At 41.5% G+C, this 16,280-nt stretch overlaps 1 long non-coding RNA gene across 1 annotated transcript; it reads left to right on the top strand.

Annotated features, from left to right (window-relative positions):
* The first annotated feature begins 2,206 nt into the window (after window positions 1-2,206).
* LOC145402678 (uncharacterized) lies at window positions 2,207-13,320 on the top strand. Its single transcript, XR_013897840.1, has 3 exons — window positions 2,207-2,253; window positions 11,753-11,882; window positions 13,116-13,320. It is a non-coding gene; the product is annotated as an uncharacterized LOC145402678 (long non-coding RNA).
* The last annotated feature ends 2,960 nt before the right edge of the window (window positions 13,321-16,280 follow it).

The raw sequence follows: 16,280 nt of genomic DNA, 5'->3' as shown, positions 1-16,280 counted from the left end.
GAGTGAGAGCGGTGGAAATTAGTTATTTAAGAAGAGCCTGTGGAGTCACATATAGAGAGACAGGCTGACGAATGAGAATAAAAAGGAGCGTTGTGGTGTGGATGTGGATGTGATAGCAAGCGTTATGAGGAACACACTGAGGTGGTTTGGCCATGTGGAGAGGATGGAGGGTGAGAGACTGACGAAGAGAGTGTATGTGAGTGAGGTGGAGGGGGGAAAGAGGGAGGGGGAGGCCGAGGATGAGATGGAGGGATGGGGTGGAGAGGTATATCAGAGAAGGGGGTGTGAGTTGGAGCAGGGCAGTGAAATGGCGGGGGACAGGGCGACGTGGAGGCGATTTGTTTGTGGCCACCCCAAACGGGATTAAGGCTTCTGGCAATAGATAGATAGATTGACTTTTGGAGGAGTAGGGATTCGAGAATGTGTAAAAAATAAGTCATGATAATATAATTATTGCCTCTAATTCTATTTCTAATTGACCACTTACAAAAAACAAGCACTGAAAAGTCTTCATTTTACATCCTGTATCTTGTGTTAAAATTTGGTTAAGTTAGGTTTATTATCAACGAAAAATTGTTAATAAGAGGATAGTTCCCCTAATACGATTCCTCGAGACTTGCACCGTAGTCTAGTGTTAGTCCCTTATTATGGCTTTGCATTGAAGATGGAAGAATGGGAATTTTAGGCAATGTTTAAAGTGAAGAATATAGTAATACTTATCTGTTGATTTACTATACACTCTTCACTTTAACAAGGCATATTGTCATCTCCCCAGCTTGACCGCTGATCGATATATAAAGATTAATAGTAAAATATGGTGCTGGTCAGGAAAGTGTTGTGGACTCAATGCAAGACCGTAGTGTTATCTTTGGCTGCCACCGAGATATGCGTAATATGCAGCAAAAAGACGAACATTTCCTTCAAGTTAAAGTAAATGAATTATGGCACCATGTAATTACGACAGACATATTGGTACTACTCCCCAGACAGCTGCAAGTGGCATCAAACAAAAGATCTGGAACCTGAGGAAGGAGAATCGTATCATGCGTTTTGGTGTTGCTCAGACGTACGTTGTGGAGGCCATTCTGTTGGAGGGGAAGTCTGCCTTAATCACTCTGGATGTCTACCAGAAGAAGATAATGGCATCGGAATTTACTAAGACAGGTATTATGGATCTCTCTCTCTCTCTTTCTCTCTCTCTCTCTCTCTCTCTCTCTCTCTCTCAGCGGTGCCTCCAAATCTTTTGATATTATGAATCTTAGTAACTCAGTTGCGGTAAACTAACTGTATAAATCACGAAAGTAAAAACTCGCTTCCTCCACTTTTAATCCACTTAAATTGGCAGGTTCTCACTTAGTTGTCTAATTTACGGATACCAGAAGTTTTTTTTTAGATCACTGAAAACTGCTGCGCTCTAAAGGTTTCCTTAGGTCCTTCGACAAAAACGTTTTACTTGTCCCCACCCCGGAGGGGCTCGGGGACGGGTATTGTTATCACCCGATTTGTTTGTTTGTTTGTTTGTTTGTTTTTCTGTCTATCTGTCTGTCTGTCTGTTAACAACGTTACACGAAAACTACAAATGCGATTTTGACTAAAATTACAGGGATGATGGGCAATGACTTACTGATCACTTAAATAAATTTTGGGCCAAACTGAGCCAAGGCCCAGGCTGTAGGCCCCAAAAAAATGTATAAAAAAAAAAGGGGGGGAGGGTAAAAATCGTTTTTTCTCCATAACGTCTTTCAACTTCGTCATATCGATATGAAACCAATACCTAAAGGTGCATCTTTCAAATCTGCGTCCTATAACATGCGTCATTACATCAGGGAGATCACCCCTAGTTGGCGGTAGGGGGGTCAGTGTTAGGTGGGTCGGGCCTAAAATTTCAAATGGACATAATATTGTCAATTTTCACCCGATATACTCCAAATATGATATGTGATATCTTTGACTAGATATCCTATTGTGTTATTATGTCAGCAATAAGATAACTGCCGGGGATGGGTTTGTCGTGTCTTGACATCACTTCTTGTTAAAACCTTGGTTTGTTCGTTTCATGAAGTATTTAGATTCTAACCTACAACTATAGCGTGTTGTGTGTGAGACTGGTGTATAATACTAACTATCCATCCTTTACGTCTGGTACCTCACAGGCAGGTGTGTGTTTAGCCTGGGCAATACGCGGTACATACCCGCCGTGGAGGCCATGGCGGGTCATAAGGACAGTCCCCTCGTTCCTGCCCTTGGACGCAAGTACGCACCATATTTTTTTTCCATAATGCTTAAAGGCCGAGCGAACGGACGTATGACTCATTGTACTGACAGCCATATTTTAAGTGGTATAATAGGCCTCATAACACCTCCTCAGCGATTTATTTTGCATATTTCATCTCCCTTAGTCATGTCATTTCGTTGTAATCCCTACACCATTTGCATGTACAAGGGATATAATATGCAGAATAAAAATCGCTATGAGGTGCTATGAAATCTCCAAAGCCAGTCGGAATACGATGAAAAATTTTCGTAGAGGTGGATGATTGTGTTAACCAAGTGGATATGCTGCTGATAGTTCTCCCATATAGCCATTTTAAAATACCCTATCTATCTATATATCTATTGCCAGACGCCTCAATCCCGTTCGGGGTGGCCACAAACAAATCGCCTCCATGTCGCCCTGTCCCCCGCCATTTCACTGCCCTGCTTCCAACTCACACCCCCCTCTCTCATATACCTCTCCACCCCATCCCTCCATCTCATCCACGGCCTCCCCCTCCCTCCTTCCCCCTCCACGTCACTCACATACACTCTCTTCGTCAGTCTTTCACCCTCCATCCTCTCCACATGCCCAAACCACCTCAGTGTATTTATCCTAACGCTTCCTATCACATCCACATCCACACCATAACGCTCCTTTATATCCTCATTTGTCAGCCTGTCTCTGCATGTGACTCCACAGGCTCCTCTTAAATAACTCATTTCCACTGCTCTCACTCTTGACTTGTGTCCCTTCAACAACGTCCAAGCTTCACTTCCATACGTTAGAAGTGGTATCACAATACTGTCATGTAGTAACTTTTTCACTTCCATGCCCACTTCCCTGTTTCTTATCACTGCTTTCAAGGAACCAGCAACCTTTCTTCCCTGCATACCCTTTCAAGAACTTCACCCTCCAAACCTCCGCCCTTACTCATCACACAACGCAAGTACTTAAACGTACTCACATTTTCCAATTCCTCACCATTCAACCTCGCTGTACATTCACTGACTTCACCTCTCTCAAAGACCGTCACTTTACTCTTCCCTACATTCAGCTTTAGATTCCGTTTCTTACACACTCTCCCAAACTCACTCACCAAGCCTTGCAGCTCCCCTTCGTCTTCACACAACAACACAGTATCATCTGCAAACAACAGTACAGGGAGTTTCCAAACACTACCTTCTCTCACTAGGACCACTCCAACATCCACTACCCTACCTTGTACCTCTTTTATTACCCCATCCATATACAGAGTGAACAACTATGGAGACATGATACATCCGTGTTTCAACCCAACATTCAAAAAGAAAAATTCACTCAGTTCACCATCCACACGCACTGCAGCCTTAGCACCATCATACATATAATTCACAGCTTTCAACAACTTCCCAACTACTCCATATATTCTTAATACTTTCCATAATCTATCCACCCTGTCATATGCTTTCTCCAAATCCATGAAAGCCGCATACAACTTCTTTCCCTTCTCTAGAAACTTTTCCACTAAAGATCTAAGAATGAATATCTGATCTACACAACCTCTTCCCTTCCTAAAGCTTCCTTGTTCTTCTGCAACTAATTCCTCTGTTCTTTCTCTTACTCTGTCAATAAGTATCCTACCATACATTTTTCCTATTATACTAAGAAGACAAATACCCCTATGATTACCACACACTTCTTTTTTCCCCTTTTCCTTTGTACTAGGGAAAAATTATACCTGACTTCGAATCCTCCGGGACTAATACCTGACTTCCTTCCTCCCAGGCTAATCTGCACATCTTCCACATCCATTCTACTACTATCTCTCCCCCATGCTTCAGCATTTCACCACACACTCCATCAATTCCTGGGGCTTTCCCCAACGTAACTTTCTTCATTGCTTTCACAACTTCTATCCTACTGATTTCTTCCTGTCTTCTCACATCCCTTCTTCTCCCAGCCATTCCCCAGCCACTTATACTCGCATTAATTCCATCCTCTATGTTCAACAGTTCCATCTGCTCACTTTTTCTCCCTTTTCCACTAGCAATCTACCATTTTTATCTTTCACTCCCCTGATAACTTCACTTCCACCCTGTCTTACTCTCTTCACCTCTTTCCAGAACATTTTCTTACAGTCCCTATACTTTACACTCAAATTCCTTCCAAATTCCTCATCCACTCTCTTCTTACTCTCTCTTACTAATCTTTTCACCTCTCTCTTCCTTTCTACATATAACTCTCTCTTCCGCCTCTCTACTTCTTCCACGCCCCTATTTCTCATCCATTCATTGTATGCTTTCTCCTTTTGTGCCACAGCCTGTTTCACCTCTTCATTCCACCACGCTGTTCCTTGCACCCCCCTCCGTCTTCTCTTCATCCCACACACCACATCACATGCTGCACATATTTCTTCAGTGAATATCCTGTGCACACCATCCACGTCCCCTATCTGCTCTAATTCATATTTGGCCAATCATTCCTCCACTTCTCTCTTATATTCTGCCTTTTTTCTCATCCTCTTGTAACCTTTCCACTCTCCTTGCAAATACTCCTTCTTCCCGTCCTTCCCTTCTTCTATTTCTCCATCTTATTTGGATCTTGATGCCTGCCACCACCAAGTAGTTGTCAGAAAGTCCTCTCCCCCAACCTGTATAAGCTCTTGCATCCATTACACATCTTTGCATCCTTTCATCCACACACACATAATCAATCATTGCCTTCCTTTCATTCAGTTCACCACCCACCCTTCTCATCACTCGCCATGTATACCTGTGGATCATTTTATGCTTGAAGAGGGTATTGACTATCACCAACCCCCTCCCAGCACAAATGTCCACTAACGCACTGCCATTCTCATCTATCTCAGCAGGCACACCCCACTCATCAACTATTCCATCCACCTTGACATTCCCTACTTTACCATTTATATCACAGATCAAAAACACTCATTCCTTCCAAACTTTTCAATGCACACTTCCACATTTGTCCAGAACTCTTCTCTCACTCTGCTTGCATGATCTTCCGTTGGTGCATACATGCACACAATCGCCCACATTTGTATTCCAACTTTCAATCTTACCCACACAATCCTTGACCCAACTGATCCATACTCTATTATGTTCTTCTTCCATCTTTTACGCACAGCTATACTCAATCCTTCTTTTGCCCTCTCATTCTCACCTACTCCTGCACATATACCCCATCCATACTCCCATTCTCTCACACTCTCACCTCTCCATTTAGTTTCAGTTACTCCACATACATCAATTTTCGCATCCTCAAGCACCTGGACAATCTCTCTCGCTTTCACCTCATCATTCGCATCTCTTACATTCCATGTAGCAATTACCGTGTCCTTTGTCCGGTCCTGGATCGTCATCTTTTGGTCAGTCCCTGTCCGAGGCTTCTTGTTCGACTTTTTAGTTAGTTGTTTTCCGGGGAGAGGCACTAACCCTCCGCTAACCCTTTTAGTCGCCTTGTACGACAAGCAGGGATACTGGGGGTGTATTCTTGAAAATCCCCAATACCCCCAGGGGGTAAATACCCTGTCTTACCTTATTGTTAGATGGAAATGTGGTTAAGCATGATAATGCTTATGATGATGTGAAGATGATCATATTTCTTATTTATAGGGATGAGATAATCATAAACCTATGTACAGTTCAAAACAAAAATCAAAACATTGAATCATTAGAGCATAAGGAGTGACAGATTTGATGTTAGGCTACTCGTCGATAGTATATATATCTATCTATCTATCTATAGCCCGACGCCCTAATCCCGCAAAGGGTGGCCGCAGACAAAACGCCTCCAAGTCACTCTTTCACCCACCATTTGACTACCCTCCCCCCAACTCACCCCCCCCTCCCTCATATACCTCTCAACTCCATCCCTCCACCTCATCCTCGGTCTACCCCTCCCTCTCCCTCCCTCCACCTCACCTACATACACCCTCTTAGTCAGTCTTTCATTCTCCATTCCCTCCAAATGTCCAAACCACCTCAGTGTATTTCTCCTAATCTTCTCAACCACATCCACATCTACCCCACAACGTTCCTTCACTTCTTCATTCGTCAACCTCTCCCTCCATGTCACTCCACATGCTCCTCTCAAGTAACTCATTTCCACTGCTCTCACTCTTGACTTGGTCCCCTCTTGCAAGGTCCACGCCTCGCTTCCATACGTCAGGGTAGGGATCACAATACCATCATGCAGTGACTTCTTAACTTCCATACTCACCTCCCTATTTCTCATCACTGCTTTCAGTGTACCAACAACCTTCCTTCCCTGCTGTACCCTTTCAAGTACTTCATCCCCCAAAGTTCCATCCTTACTTATCACACTACCCAAGTACTTGAATGCACTCACATTCTCCATATCCTCACCATCCAACCTCACTGCACACTCTGTAACTTCATTCCTCTCAAACACCATAACTTTACTTTTGTTTACATTAACTTTCAACTTCCTCCTCCTACACAGTCCCAAATTCATTCACCAAACCTTGCAACTCCCATTCATCTTCACTCAACAATACTGTATCATCAGCAAACAGCAACACCGGAAGCTTCCAAATCTCACCCTCATTCATTAGGGCCAGCCCCACATCCACTGCCCTACCTTGCACCTCCTTTACAACCCCATCCATATATATATTAAACAGCCATGGAGACATCACACACTCCTGTTTCAGTCCCACATTGAGATCAAAGAGCTCACGCAGCTCACCATCCACTCGCACCGTAGCCCTAGCTCCCTCGTACATACTCTTCACAGCACTCAACAATTTCCCCTCCACTCCATATATTCTTAATACCTTCCACATACCTTGCCTATCTATTCTGTCATAAGCTTTCTCCAAGTCCATGAAGGCAGCATACACTTTCCTTCCCTTCTCTAGATACTTCTCCACTAAACATCTTAGCACAAATATCTGATCTACACACCCTTTTTCCTGCCTAAATCCCCCTTGTTCTTCTCCAACTAGCTCCTCTGTCATATGCCTAACCCTATCAATGAGTATTCTACCACATAGTTTTCCAGTCACACTAAGAAGGCAAATACACCTATGGTTACCACATACTTTTCTCTCCCCTTTTCCTTTGTACAGAGGAACAATTATACCTGATTTCCAGTCCTCTGGAACCTTTCATTTACTACCACCCTTAAATCCTTCTTCACCGTGCAGTCCTATGCTCTGTAACACTTAACGTCATTACAACCTACTCTTTAGCTATTGATCTAATATTTTACAGATTCAGCTTGATTAGTTACTATTATTATTATTATTGTTATTATTATTATTATTATTATTATTATTACTATATTGTTGTTGTTGTTGTTATTATTATTATTATTATTATTATTATTATTATTATTATTATTATTATTATTTTTATTATTATTATTATTGCTACTACTACTACTACTACTACTTTTTTATTTTTGTATATCACTTAATATATAATTAGTTTGCCATTTACTAATAATTAATTGAACTGATGCTGCTATTTATTTAAAGTCTGAAGTGAAGTAAAACAATGCTTCTTTAAGAATTATATACAGTAGGTGGCCAATGGGTGTGGTGCAATACTGTAGAGCCTAGTTTAAAGATATTGGGTCTTCAGGCGATACGGTGTAGGGGTGACAGTGGTGTGTGTGTGTGTGTGTGTGTGTGTGTGTGTGTGTGTGTGTGTGTGTGTGTGTGTGTGTGTGTGTTGCAGCATACAATGTGTGATGGGTGGTTGTGGTGCGGTGTGGTGCAATAGGGTCATGTTTACTAATACTGGGTTTTTAGACTTCATGGTGTAGGGGTGAGAATGGTGAGGTGTGTGGTGTTGGGACAGTGTCTGTGTCCGTGTTGCGGCAGATGATGTGTGATATGTGGTTGTGGTGTGGTGTGGTGCAGTAGAGCCTTGTTTAGTTATTTTGGGTCTTCAGGCGTTATGGTGTAAGGATGAATGTGGTGTGGGGTGCTGTGTTTAGACAGCGTATGTGTTTGTGTTCCAGCAGATTATATGTTGTGCTTGATTGTGGTGTGGTTTGGCGCAATAGAGCTTTGTTTAATGATAATGTGTGTTTAGGCGTTATGGTCTAGGGTTGAGAGTAGTGTGGTGGGTGGTGCAGGAACAGTTTATGGGCTGGTGTTGGATCAGATGATGTGTTATGCGTGGTTGTCGTGTGGTGTGGTTCGATACACCCTTGTTTAGTGATATTGAGTGTTTAGACGTTATGGTGTTGGGGTGAGTGTGGTGTGGTGTATGGTGTAGGGGCAGTGTGTGTGTTGGTGTTGCAGCAGGCGATGTGTGATGCGTAGTTGTAGTGTGTTGTGGTGATTATGATAAGGGAAAAACACCTTACTGCGGTTTAGTAAGGCACAATCGCATAACAGTGTTTATTTATAACAGTGTTTATAATTATAAGATAGTGACAGAAATATTGTGAACATTGTGTAAGTAGTTCTAGTTTGTTATATTATACAGTTCATAATAGGTCTATTGTAATGAAATTATATTAAAATTACTCTTAATACTGCTGTGTATAATAATAAGGGTGTATTTAAAACCAGGGTGCTATGACTAAATTTGTTGTTATAGTAATTAGAATTACATTCATTAATTATATATTAAAGCTAACATTATTATTATGGTATTTGGTGGTGGGTGGGGGCGCTCACTGTCTACTCACTGGATATAGTGCTGCTTTGGGTGTCTACCCTTTCTTCTCTTTCTCCTTTCCTTTTCTGTCTTTCCTCCTTCACTCTTTCCTCTTCCTTCTGCCAGTGGGTGACTTTACACTCCTTCTTCTGTCTTTCTTTACTTCATTCTCTCCTCTTCCTTCTGCCTATGGGTGACCCTACACTGAGTGACAAGCCAAATGGTTTACTGTACACCAGGAAACCATTTGCTACTCCGGGTGGTAACAACATAACAAAATTATGGCATCTGATGGTTTAGTTGGTAAGTAAGGCGCTGCGATCGGATTGAGCCAATGCAGGTTTATATCCAAGGGATGGATGAGGTTTATTGCTCATGTAATGTCACTCAGGGATGAGTGAGGCTGGTCACTCTCATCTTAAATGTCAGGATCAACTTGCTTAGCCCCGAGTTCCTACTTCCTCCTGGGGCAACACGGGATTAGATGATGATGATTATGTTATTTATTATTATATATAATAATTGATTTATCTACTGTGATTGACTTTATTATGTGATAAGATATTATTTAAAATATGATTGATAACAATTTAGAAACTGTGTGTGTGTGTGTGTGTGTGTGTGTGTGTGTGTGTGTGTGTGTGTGTGTGTGTGTGCGTGCGTGCGTGCGTGCGTGCGTGTGTGTGTGTGTGTGTGTGTGTGTGTGTGTGTGTGTGTGTGTGTGTGTGTGTGTGTGTGTGTGTGCTTCCATTACAATGTCACCTAGGGTGTGTGTAAGACTCTCTACCTAAATGTTTTTGTATGCCACACTTCTATACCACCTGGCCTTGCTGGTGGCTTGTATAAAAGTGGTTGTTGTACTGTTAGTGGCAGTTGTTGTCATATTTACTGCTTGATGTGGTGACTACAAATCGTATGGTTGGGTGGTATGTATGCTAATGACCCATGGGTGTATCAGGCCTGTGATACATAGTGTGTGTTAACAGTAGCTGTGTTACGGAAGTGAAGTTAGTGTCCCAAGGATAATGGATTGTGCAATATGTGTGTGACAGGTTTCCCGCGTCTCCTTGTTACTTGTGGACAAATAGCTACTACTACTACTACTACTATTACTACTTCTTGTATTAGTAATAGTACTGCTACTACTTCTAGTACTACTACTACTACTACTACTACTACTACCACTCCTACTACTGCTACTACTACTGCTGCTGCTGCTACTGCTGCTGCTTCTGCTGCTACTACTACTGCTGCTGCTTCTGCTGCTACTACTACTGCTGCTGCTTCTGCTGCTACTACTTCTGCTGCTGCTGCTACTATACTATTTTTTTCATTTATTCATCATCCAGTCCTATATTGTCCCATGAGCAGCGTAGGAGGCCGAGGCTAGGCAAGATGGTCCTGACATTTAATATGAGTGTGACCAGCCTCACTCATCCCTGAGTGGCATTACGTGATCAATAAAACCCAGCCACCCCTTGGATATGGACCTCTACCGGCTCAATCCGATTGGAGCGCCGTAATTACTCACTGAACCACCAGGCACCAAAATTTGGTCATATGGTTACCACCCAGCGTCGTAAATGGCTTCCTGATATACAGGCAACCATCTGGGTAGTCACCCACAGGAACAAGGAAGAGGAAAGAATGAGGGAAAGAAAGAAAGAAAAGAGGATGGAAAGAAAAAAGGATGTAGGAGAGGAAAGGCCAGACACCCTAGAGCAGCACTACATCGAGTGACTGGATGGTGAGAGCTCCCACCTACCACAGTACTATATTATTATTATTATTATTATTATTATTATTATTATTATTATTATACTGAAACAAGGATGTGTCATGTCTCCATGATTGTTCAATCTGTGTATGGATAGGGTTATAAAAGAAATACAAGGTAGGGCAGTGGATGATGGAGTGGCCCTAGTGAGAGAGGGCAGTGTTTGGAAACTCCCTGTACTGTTCTTTGCAGATGATACTGTGTTGTTAAGTGAAGACGAAGGGGAGCTGCAAGGCTTGTTGGATGAGTTTGGGAAAGTGTGTAAGAAACGGAATCTAAAGGTGAATGTAGGGAAGAGTAAAGTTATGGTCTTCGAGTCAGTGAATGTACAGTGAGGTTGGATGATGAGGAAATGGAAAATGTGAGTACGTTTAAGTACTTTGGTAGTGTGATGAGTAAGGATGGACGTATGGAGGGTGAAATGTTTGAAAGGGTACAACAAGGAAGAAAGGTTGCTGGTTCCTTGAAAGCAGTGATAAGAAACAGGAAAGTGAGCATGGGAGTGATAAAGCTACTATATGACAGTATTATGATACCAACTCTGACGTATGGAAGTGAAGCTTGGACGTTGTTGGAGGGACACAAGTCAAGAGTGTTCACAGTGGAAATGAGTTATTTGAGAGGAGCATGTGGAATCACATGGAGAGACAGACTGACAAATAAGGAGGTGAAGGAGCGTTGTGGTGTGGATGTGGATGTGATAGGAAGCATTAGGAGAAACACACTGAGGTGGTTTGGACATGTGGAGAGGATGGTGAGCGAGAGACTGACGAGGAGAGTGTATGTGAGTAAGGTGGAGGGGGAGAGAGGGAGGGGGAGGCCAAGGATGAGATGGAGGGATGGAGTGGAGAGGTATATGAGAGAGGGAGGTGTGAGCTGGGACCAGGGCAATGAAATGGCAGGGGTCAGGGTGACGTGGAGGCGATTTGTTTGTGGCCACCCCTTACGGGATTAAGGCGTCTGGCAATAGATAGATAGATTATATTTTCTATTATTGTCATTACTATTATTTATAATATTATTATTACTGGACTATTTGAACTCCGACTATACACACACTTTTACCTGTTTTTGTCTCAGGATCGTGCAGATGACACAATCCGGTTTTTACGACTACTGGCAGAAAAAATTCTTCCCTAATCTAACCAGCTGTCTCAACTCACCCACCAAGTTTGCCATTACCACTCCTCTGACCATTAGGAACATCTGGGTAAGTTATAATGTGTCATCGAACTTGAAATTAGGATGTGTGTGTGTGTGTGTGTGTGTGTGTGTGTGTGTGTGTGTGTGTGAGAGAGAGAGAGAGAGAGAGAGAGAGAGATCCATAATTTCTAGGACAATGTTAAACATACTGTGCAAAGAATAAAGAATTAATGAATTTCGACCAAATGCTTGCAATGGTTTTGAGTGTGTGTGTGTGTGTGTGTGTGTGTGTGTGTGTGTGTGTGTGTGTGTGTGTGTTTTGGAATTATCAGCCGTCCAATTATAAATTCAAGTAATGTTTGTACAGCTAACAGAACCCGAGGTATGTAGTATATTGGTGCAGGGAAAAATCACATGTAATACATGACCATATATGACACAAGTTTATAATCAGAAAATATATTTTACTATATGCCTTACATTCTACTGGGTCTCGGCGCCTCCCTCCCCACCATAAAATATCCAAGTTTCAGTGTCAGTTACATAGGGGGTAAGCTAAATATTTTAGCACTTTTTATAACACAGAACTGAAACTGACCTATCATTCTGTAACACTGCATGTAGGTCGGAGAGGTGCGAGCCATATAAAACTCGTAACAAATTTTACATATTGACTTAAAAATAGATTTTAAATACCAAAACGACTTGCATTTAGCCTTTTTGAGCGAATTCATGCAAGGTTAATGGAACTGTTAATGATAAATGGTGAAGATGGCTCCGGTCTAGCCAGTTTAAGTCTACATCACCCAATTCCATCATTTTCTTCCAGTGTTGTACAGTCAGACACAAGTATTTTTCCAAAGTTTGACGAATACATAGCGGAAAAGTCGAACCATCTGAAAAACGCACTGGCAGAGACTGAGTTTTTAAGGTATTTCACCAATTGTCAATTTTCTCCAGACGGACCTGGAAAGATACTTGTGTCTCTGACCGTACTTTGCGAGCATCGTCGAATCCATCATTCTGACCTTCAGGCCGGGTGACTATCTCGTATCGTTATTTCTTGTGACCTAGCAATTACGGTATTTACAGTACGAGAACGTCTCTAAATAACTTCTTGCTGCCAACAAATTGCAATTACTTGAAAGACTTATCCTCTTTAGACTGACGAATCTACTCAAAGCTGACTACAATCGTCAAGATGTTGAAATGGAGCAACTTAGACATTATGGTATTGAGAGAGTTAGAATATATATATACTCAATAAATCACTAATCCATTCTTAATGTTTTTCTTGCAGGGAATGTTTTTGTTGCTGGTGGGAGGATGGATTGCCAGTTTTCTTGTGCTTTTCGTGGAGATATGCTTTCTAGTGCCTCTCCAAGGCTGTAATCTAAACGAAGACAGTATCTCATTCTAATTTAATGCTCCTCAATCCAGTAATGAACGAACAACACATACCTATGCAGCTGGCTCAGTTAATGGCCCAAATTGGTCAGGACAATGAATCCGGGCATGCATAATGGTATCTGTTGGCAAATTGAGCCATGCTATGAGTTTGGAAGAGAGATTTTTTACGAAGATATAACCCTGTATCCGCATTAATCGTGAAATAAGTTAGGCAACTGCACCTGATCTTAACGCAAAGGTCCACTGATGAGAGAATGTGACATTGATCCAAGGTGTTTCAAGGAAGACAACACCCCACACTGAAAGAAACTGATAAACTGTACTTGAAATCCTTGAAATACATACACCTATGAACTAAGGATATTGAAAGCAATAGGCTAAAGTTGCCAAAACCTACTGTAAGCACACAGTGTCAGTTTAGATGAATTGCAGGATTTAGCATCTGGGAATGGAAATATAACGGTATGTTTGATTGCAATGGAATGAGATTTATAATGTATGCTGCTTACACTGGAAAGCAGCTGTGGGTGTCCTGGAATGATAACTTCATTAATGCAAACATTAAATCATGACTAATACAAAAGAAATAGTGAGTACTTTTCAAAATCAGATTAAAAATTTAATTAATACAAAACAAGACACACGAAAGTAACTCTACCAAAGCAAAAAGTAAATCATAATTAGGAATAGTTTCACAACACCAAAGGGTAGACTCACACTATTTGTGATGAAAACATGTAGAACATGTGGCGCTATTATGTTAAAAAAGTCTCTAAGTAAATTCATTTTCATGACTCAGTATACTTATTTGTTATTATATTCCACACTCTCTGTGGAACTAACGAAGACAAATATATTATTAATAACGAATGGCTATTCTTATCCCCAAACAGAGATATGTTCATCACAAGAGTGCTTAAACATAACTGGTGCAGAGTTTCTCATACATTCACAGTCACATTCCACGTGTGTGTGTGTGTGTGTGTGTGTGTGTGTGTGTGTGTGTGTGTGTGAAGGTAGTGTTTAGCAATTCGATAAACATTTTTTTTTCCGACGAGAGGTTACCAATAATTTTCATCACTTAACTATCCATTAAAATGTGTACTGAGTTAATGCCTTTTTAATGTGTCCGGCTCTGGGCATAGGCTCCACAGCCCGTTCTCAAGGCCCAGTAGTCCTCCTATATACTAAAACCTCAACATGTCACCACTTCGGTGCTAACACCCACCGTTCATTTTGAATACATACTTGAGCTGTCTCATACAATACAGGTATTAGCGGGAGTATATTTATGACATGCTGGTGGGCCTTCTGGCAGATTAGTAAAGTCTGCTTTAACGAACTTCAAATCCTTAATTTGTTTTCTGCCCCAACCGCGACTTGAACCTGGGTCCATTAGGACTGCAGGCCACTTCAGCCACCGCCTCAGTCTGACAATAAGGGTTTCCCGAAGCAAGACTAAGTTTAGTAAAAATACCATCGAATATTTTCTTTGCGTCATTATTTCCACACAGTATCAATAGATTCAACACAATCTCGAAAGTTTCCTTTACACACATACTAACAGCTTCCATTCTACTCAAAACTATTCAGTTTCTCGACATGGTTTAGTCTAGATAAAGTTACAAGCAGAACGTTAATATAGGTCTTAGATACAGTAAATGATCGTAGAATGAAAGGAGCCCTGTACGTGAGTGTGGACATGTTGGTATACAATAAATACTGAGACCCTGGGCTGAACGACTCACTGTCCACCTGACCCTGCATGGCTGACTACCTCAGTGTCCACTGCCTGGTCATCCTCTCTCTCTGCTGGTCACTCTTGAGATTGTGGCGCCGTGCTGGTGTGGTTGACGGTGTTAGTATTGTGTCATTTCGATATCGATTATAATAAGTGTATAGACATTGGCTGAAGAGGTAAGGTTGTTCTGGTTGAGAAGCTTGTAGGTTAGGATCTTGAGGAATGAATATGTCCCGCATTACAATGTAAAAATAACTAACGATATTGTAGAGACATTTCAAGGCCAGATGGAAGTACTGAAAAAATAAGGGTTACCATATGTATCTGATTTTTAGAGATGATGCTCATACTGTATGTATTTTCAAAAGAAACATGACCTCGTTTGAAGATAATAAAAAACAGTCTTTAAAATTATATATACTGACTGAAAGGTACGCTTCCTATTGTTGTAATTTATTAATTCAAACAAAGAGTTTATGGTTTTGCCGACGTTGGTTACTTTGTCTGTTCGTTTGACTGTCTGTTATCAATTTTACTCAAAAAGTAAAGAACAGATTATGATGAAATTTTTTGGAAGTGTGGGCCATGGCCCATGGAAAAAAAATGATTCGATTTTGAGGCAGATCCAGATCGGATCCGGAGTATCCCGCAGAATATCTCCAGAAATTCTCAATGAATTTCAATGAAATTTGTGGAAAGGTGAGCCACGGACCAAGAAAGAATTGATTAAATTTTGGGAAGGATACGAATCCGGATCCGTAGTCTCTATCGTCAGATCCGGATTCGGAACCCAAATCCACGGATCCAGGTCCAGAACCCATATCCATGGATACGAATCTGGATGCAATGGCATTGGCGGAGGTGTGTGCCCTCTGAGTGCTTTGTGGTAAGTTTTTAATTTTACACCTACGTTTTCAGAGCAAAATCGGTGTTATTTTTTTTAGCAGAGTGTGTGTGTGTGTGTGTGTGTGTGTGTGTGTGTGTGTGTAAGAAAATAACTAGTTTTTATCTGATATTAACCAGACTTGGTGCAAGGTTGGGGGTTAGCCAATGGGTAGATTAAAGGATAAGGTAAAGGGAAGGTCAAACCTGATCTAGCAAAATCAATTTCAACCATTTCATCCAATTTAGACGAAAGTTTGAAGAAGGACTGAGGGTAAGGCAGGAATGGAGTGATTGAATCTTGAGCACATTCAGTCAAAAGTCAAGGTCACAGGTCAACGTTAAAGTTCGACCTGCTAAAATATTTCTTTAAAAATCCGATTTTAACCAAGCTAGATGGAGCGGTAGAGAGGCAGCCACGGAGTAAAGATA

Source organism: Coenobita brevimanus, chromosome 58 (genome assembly GCF_032717465.1).
Source record: "Coenobita brevimanus isolate Jiangsu-jjx chromosome 58, ASM3271746v2, whole genome shotgun sequence".
In the NCBI taxonomy this organism is placed as follows: domain Eukaryota; kingdom Metazoa; phylum Arthropoda; class Malacostraca; order Decapoda; family Coenobitidae; genus Coenobita; species Coenobita brevimanus.
The sequence above is the reverse complement of the archived record's forward strand: the minus strand, read 5'-3'. Positions and strand labels throughout refer to the sequence as shown.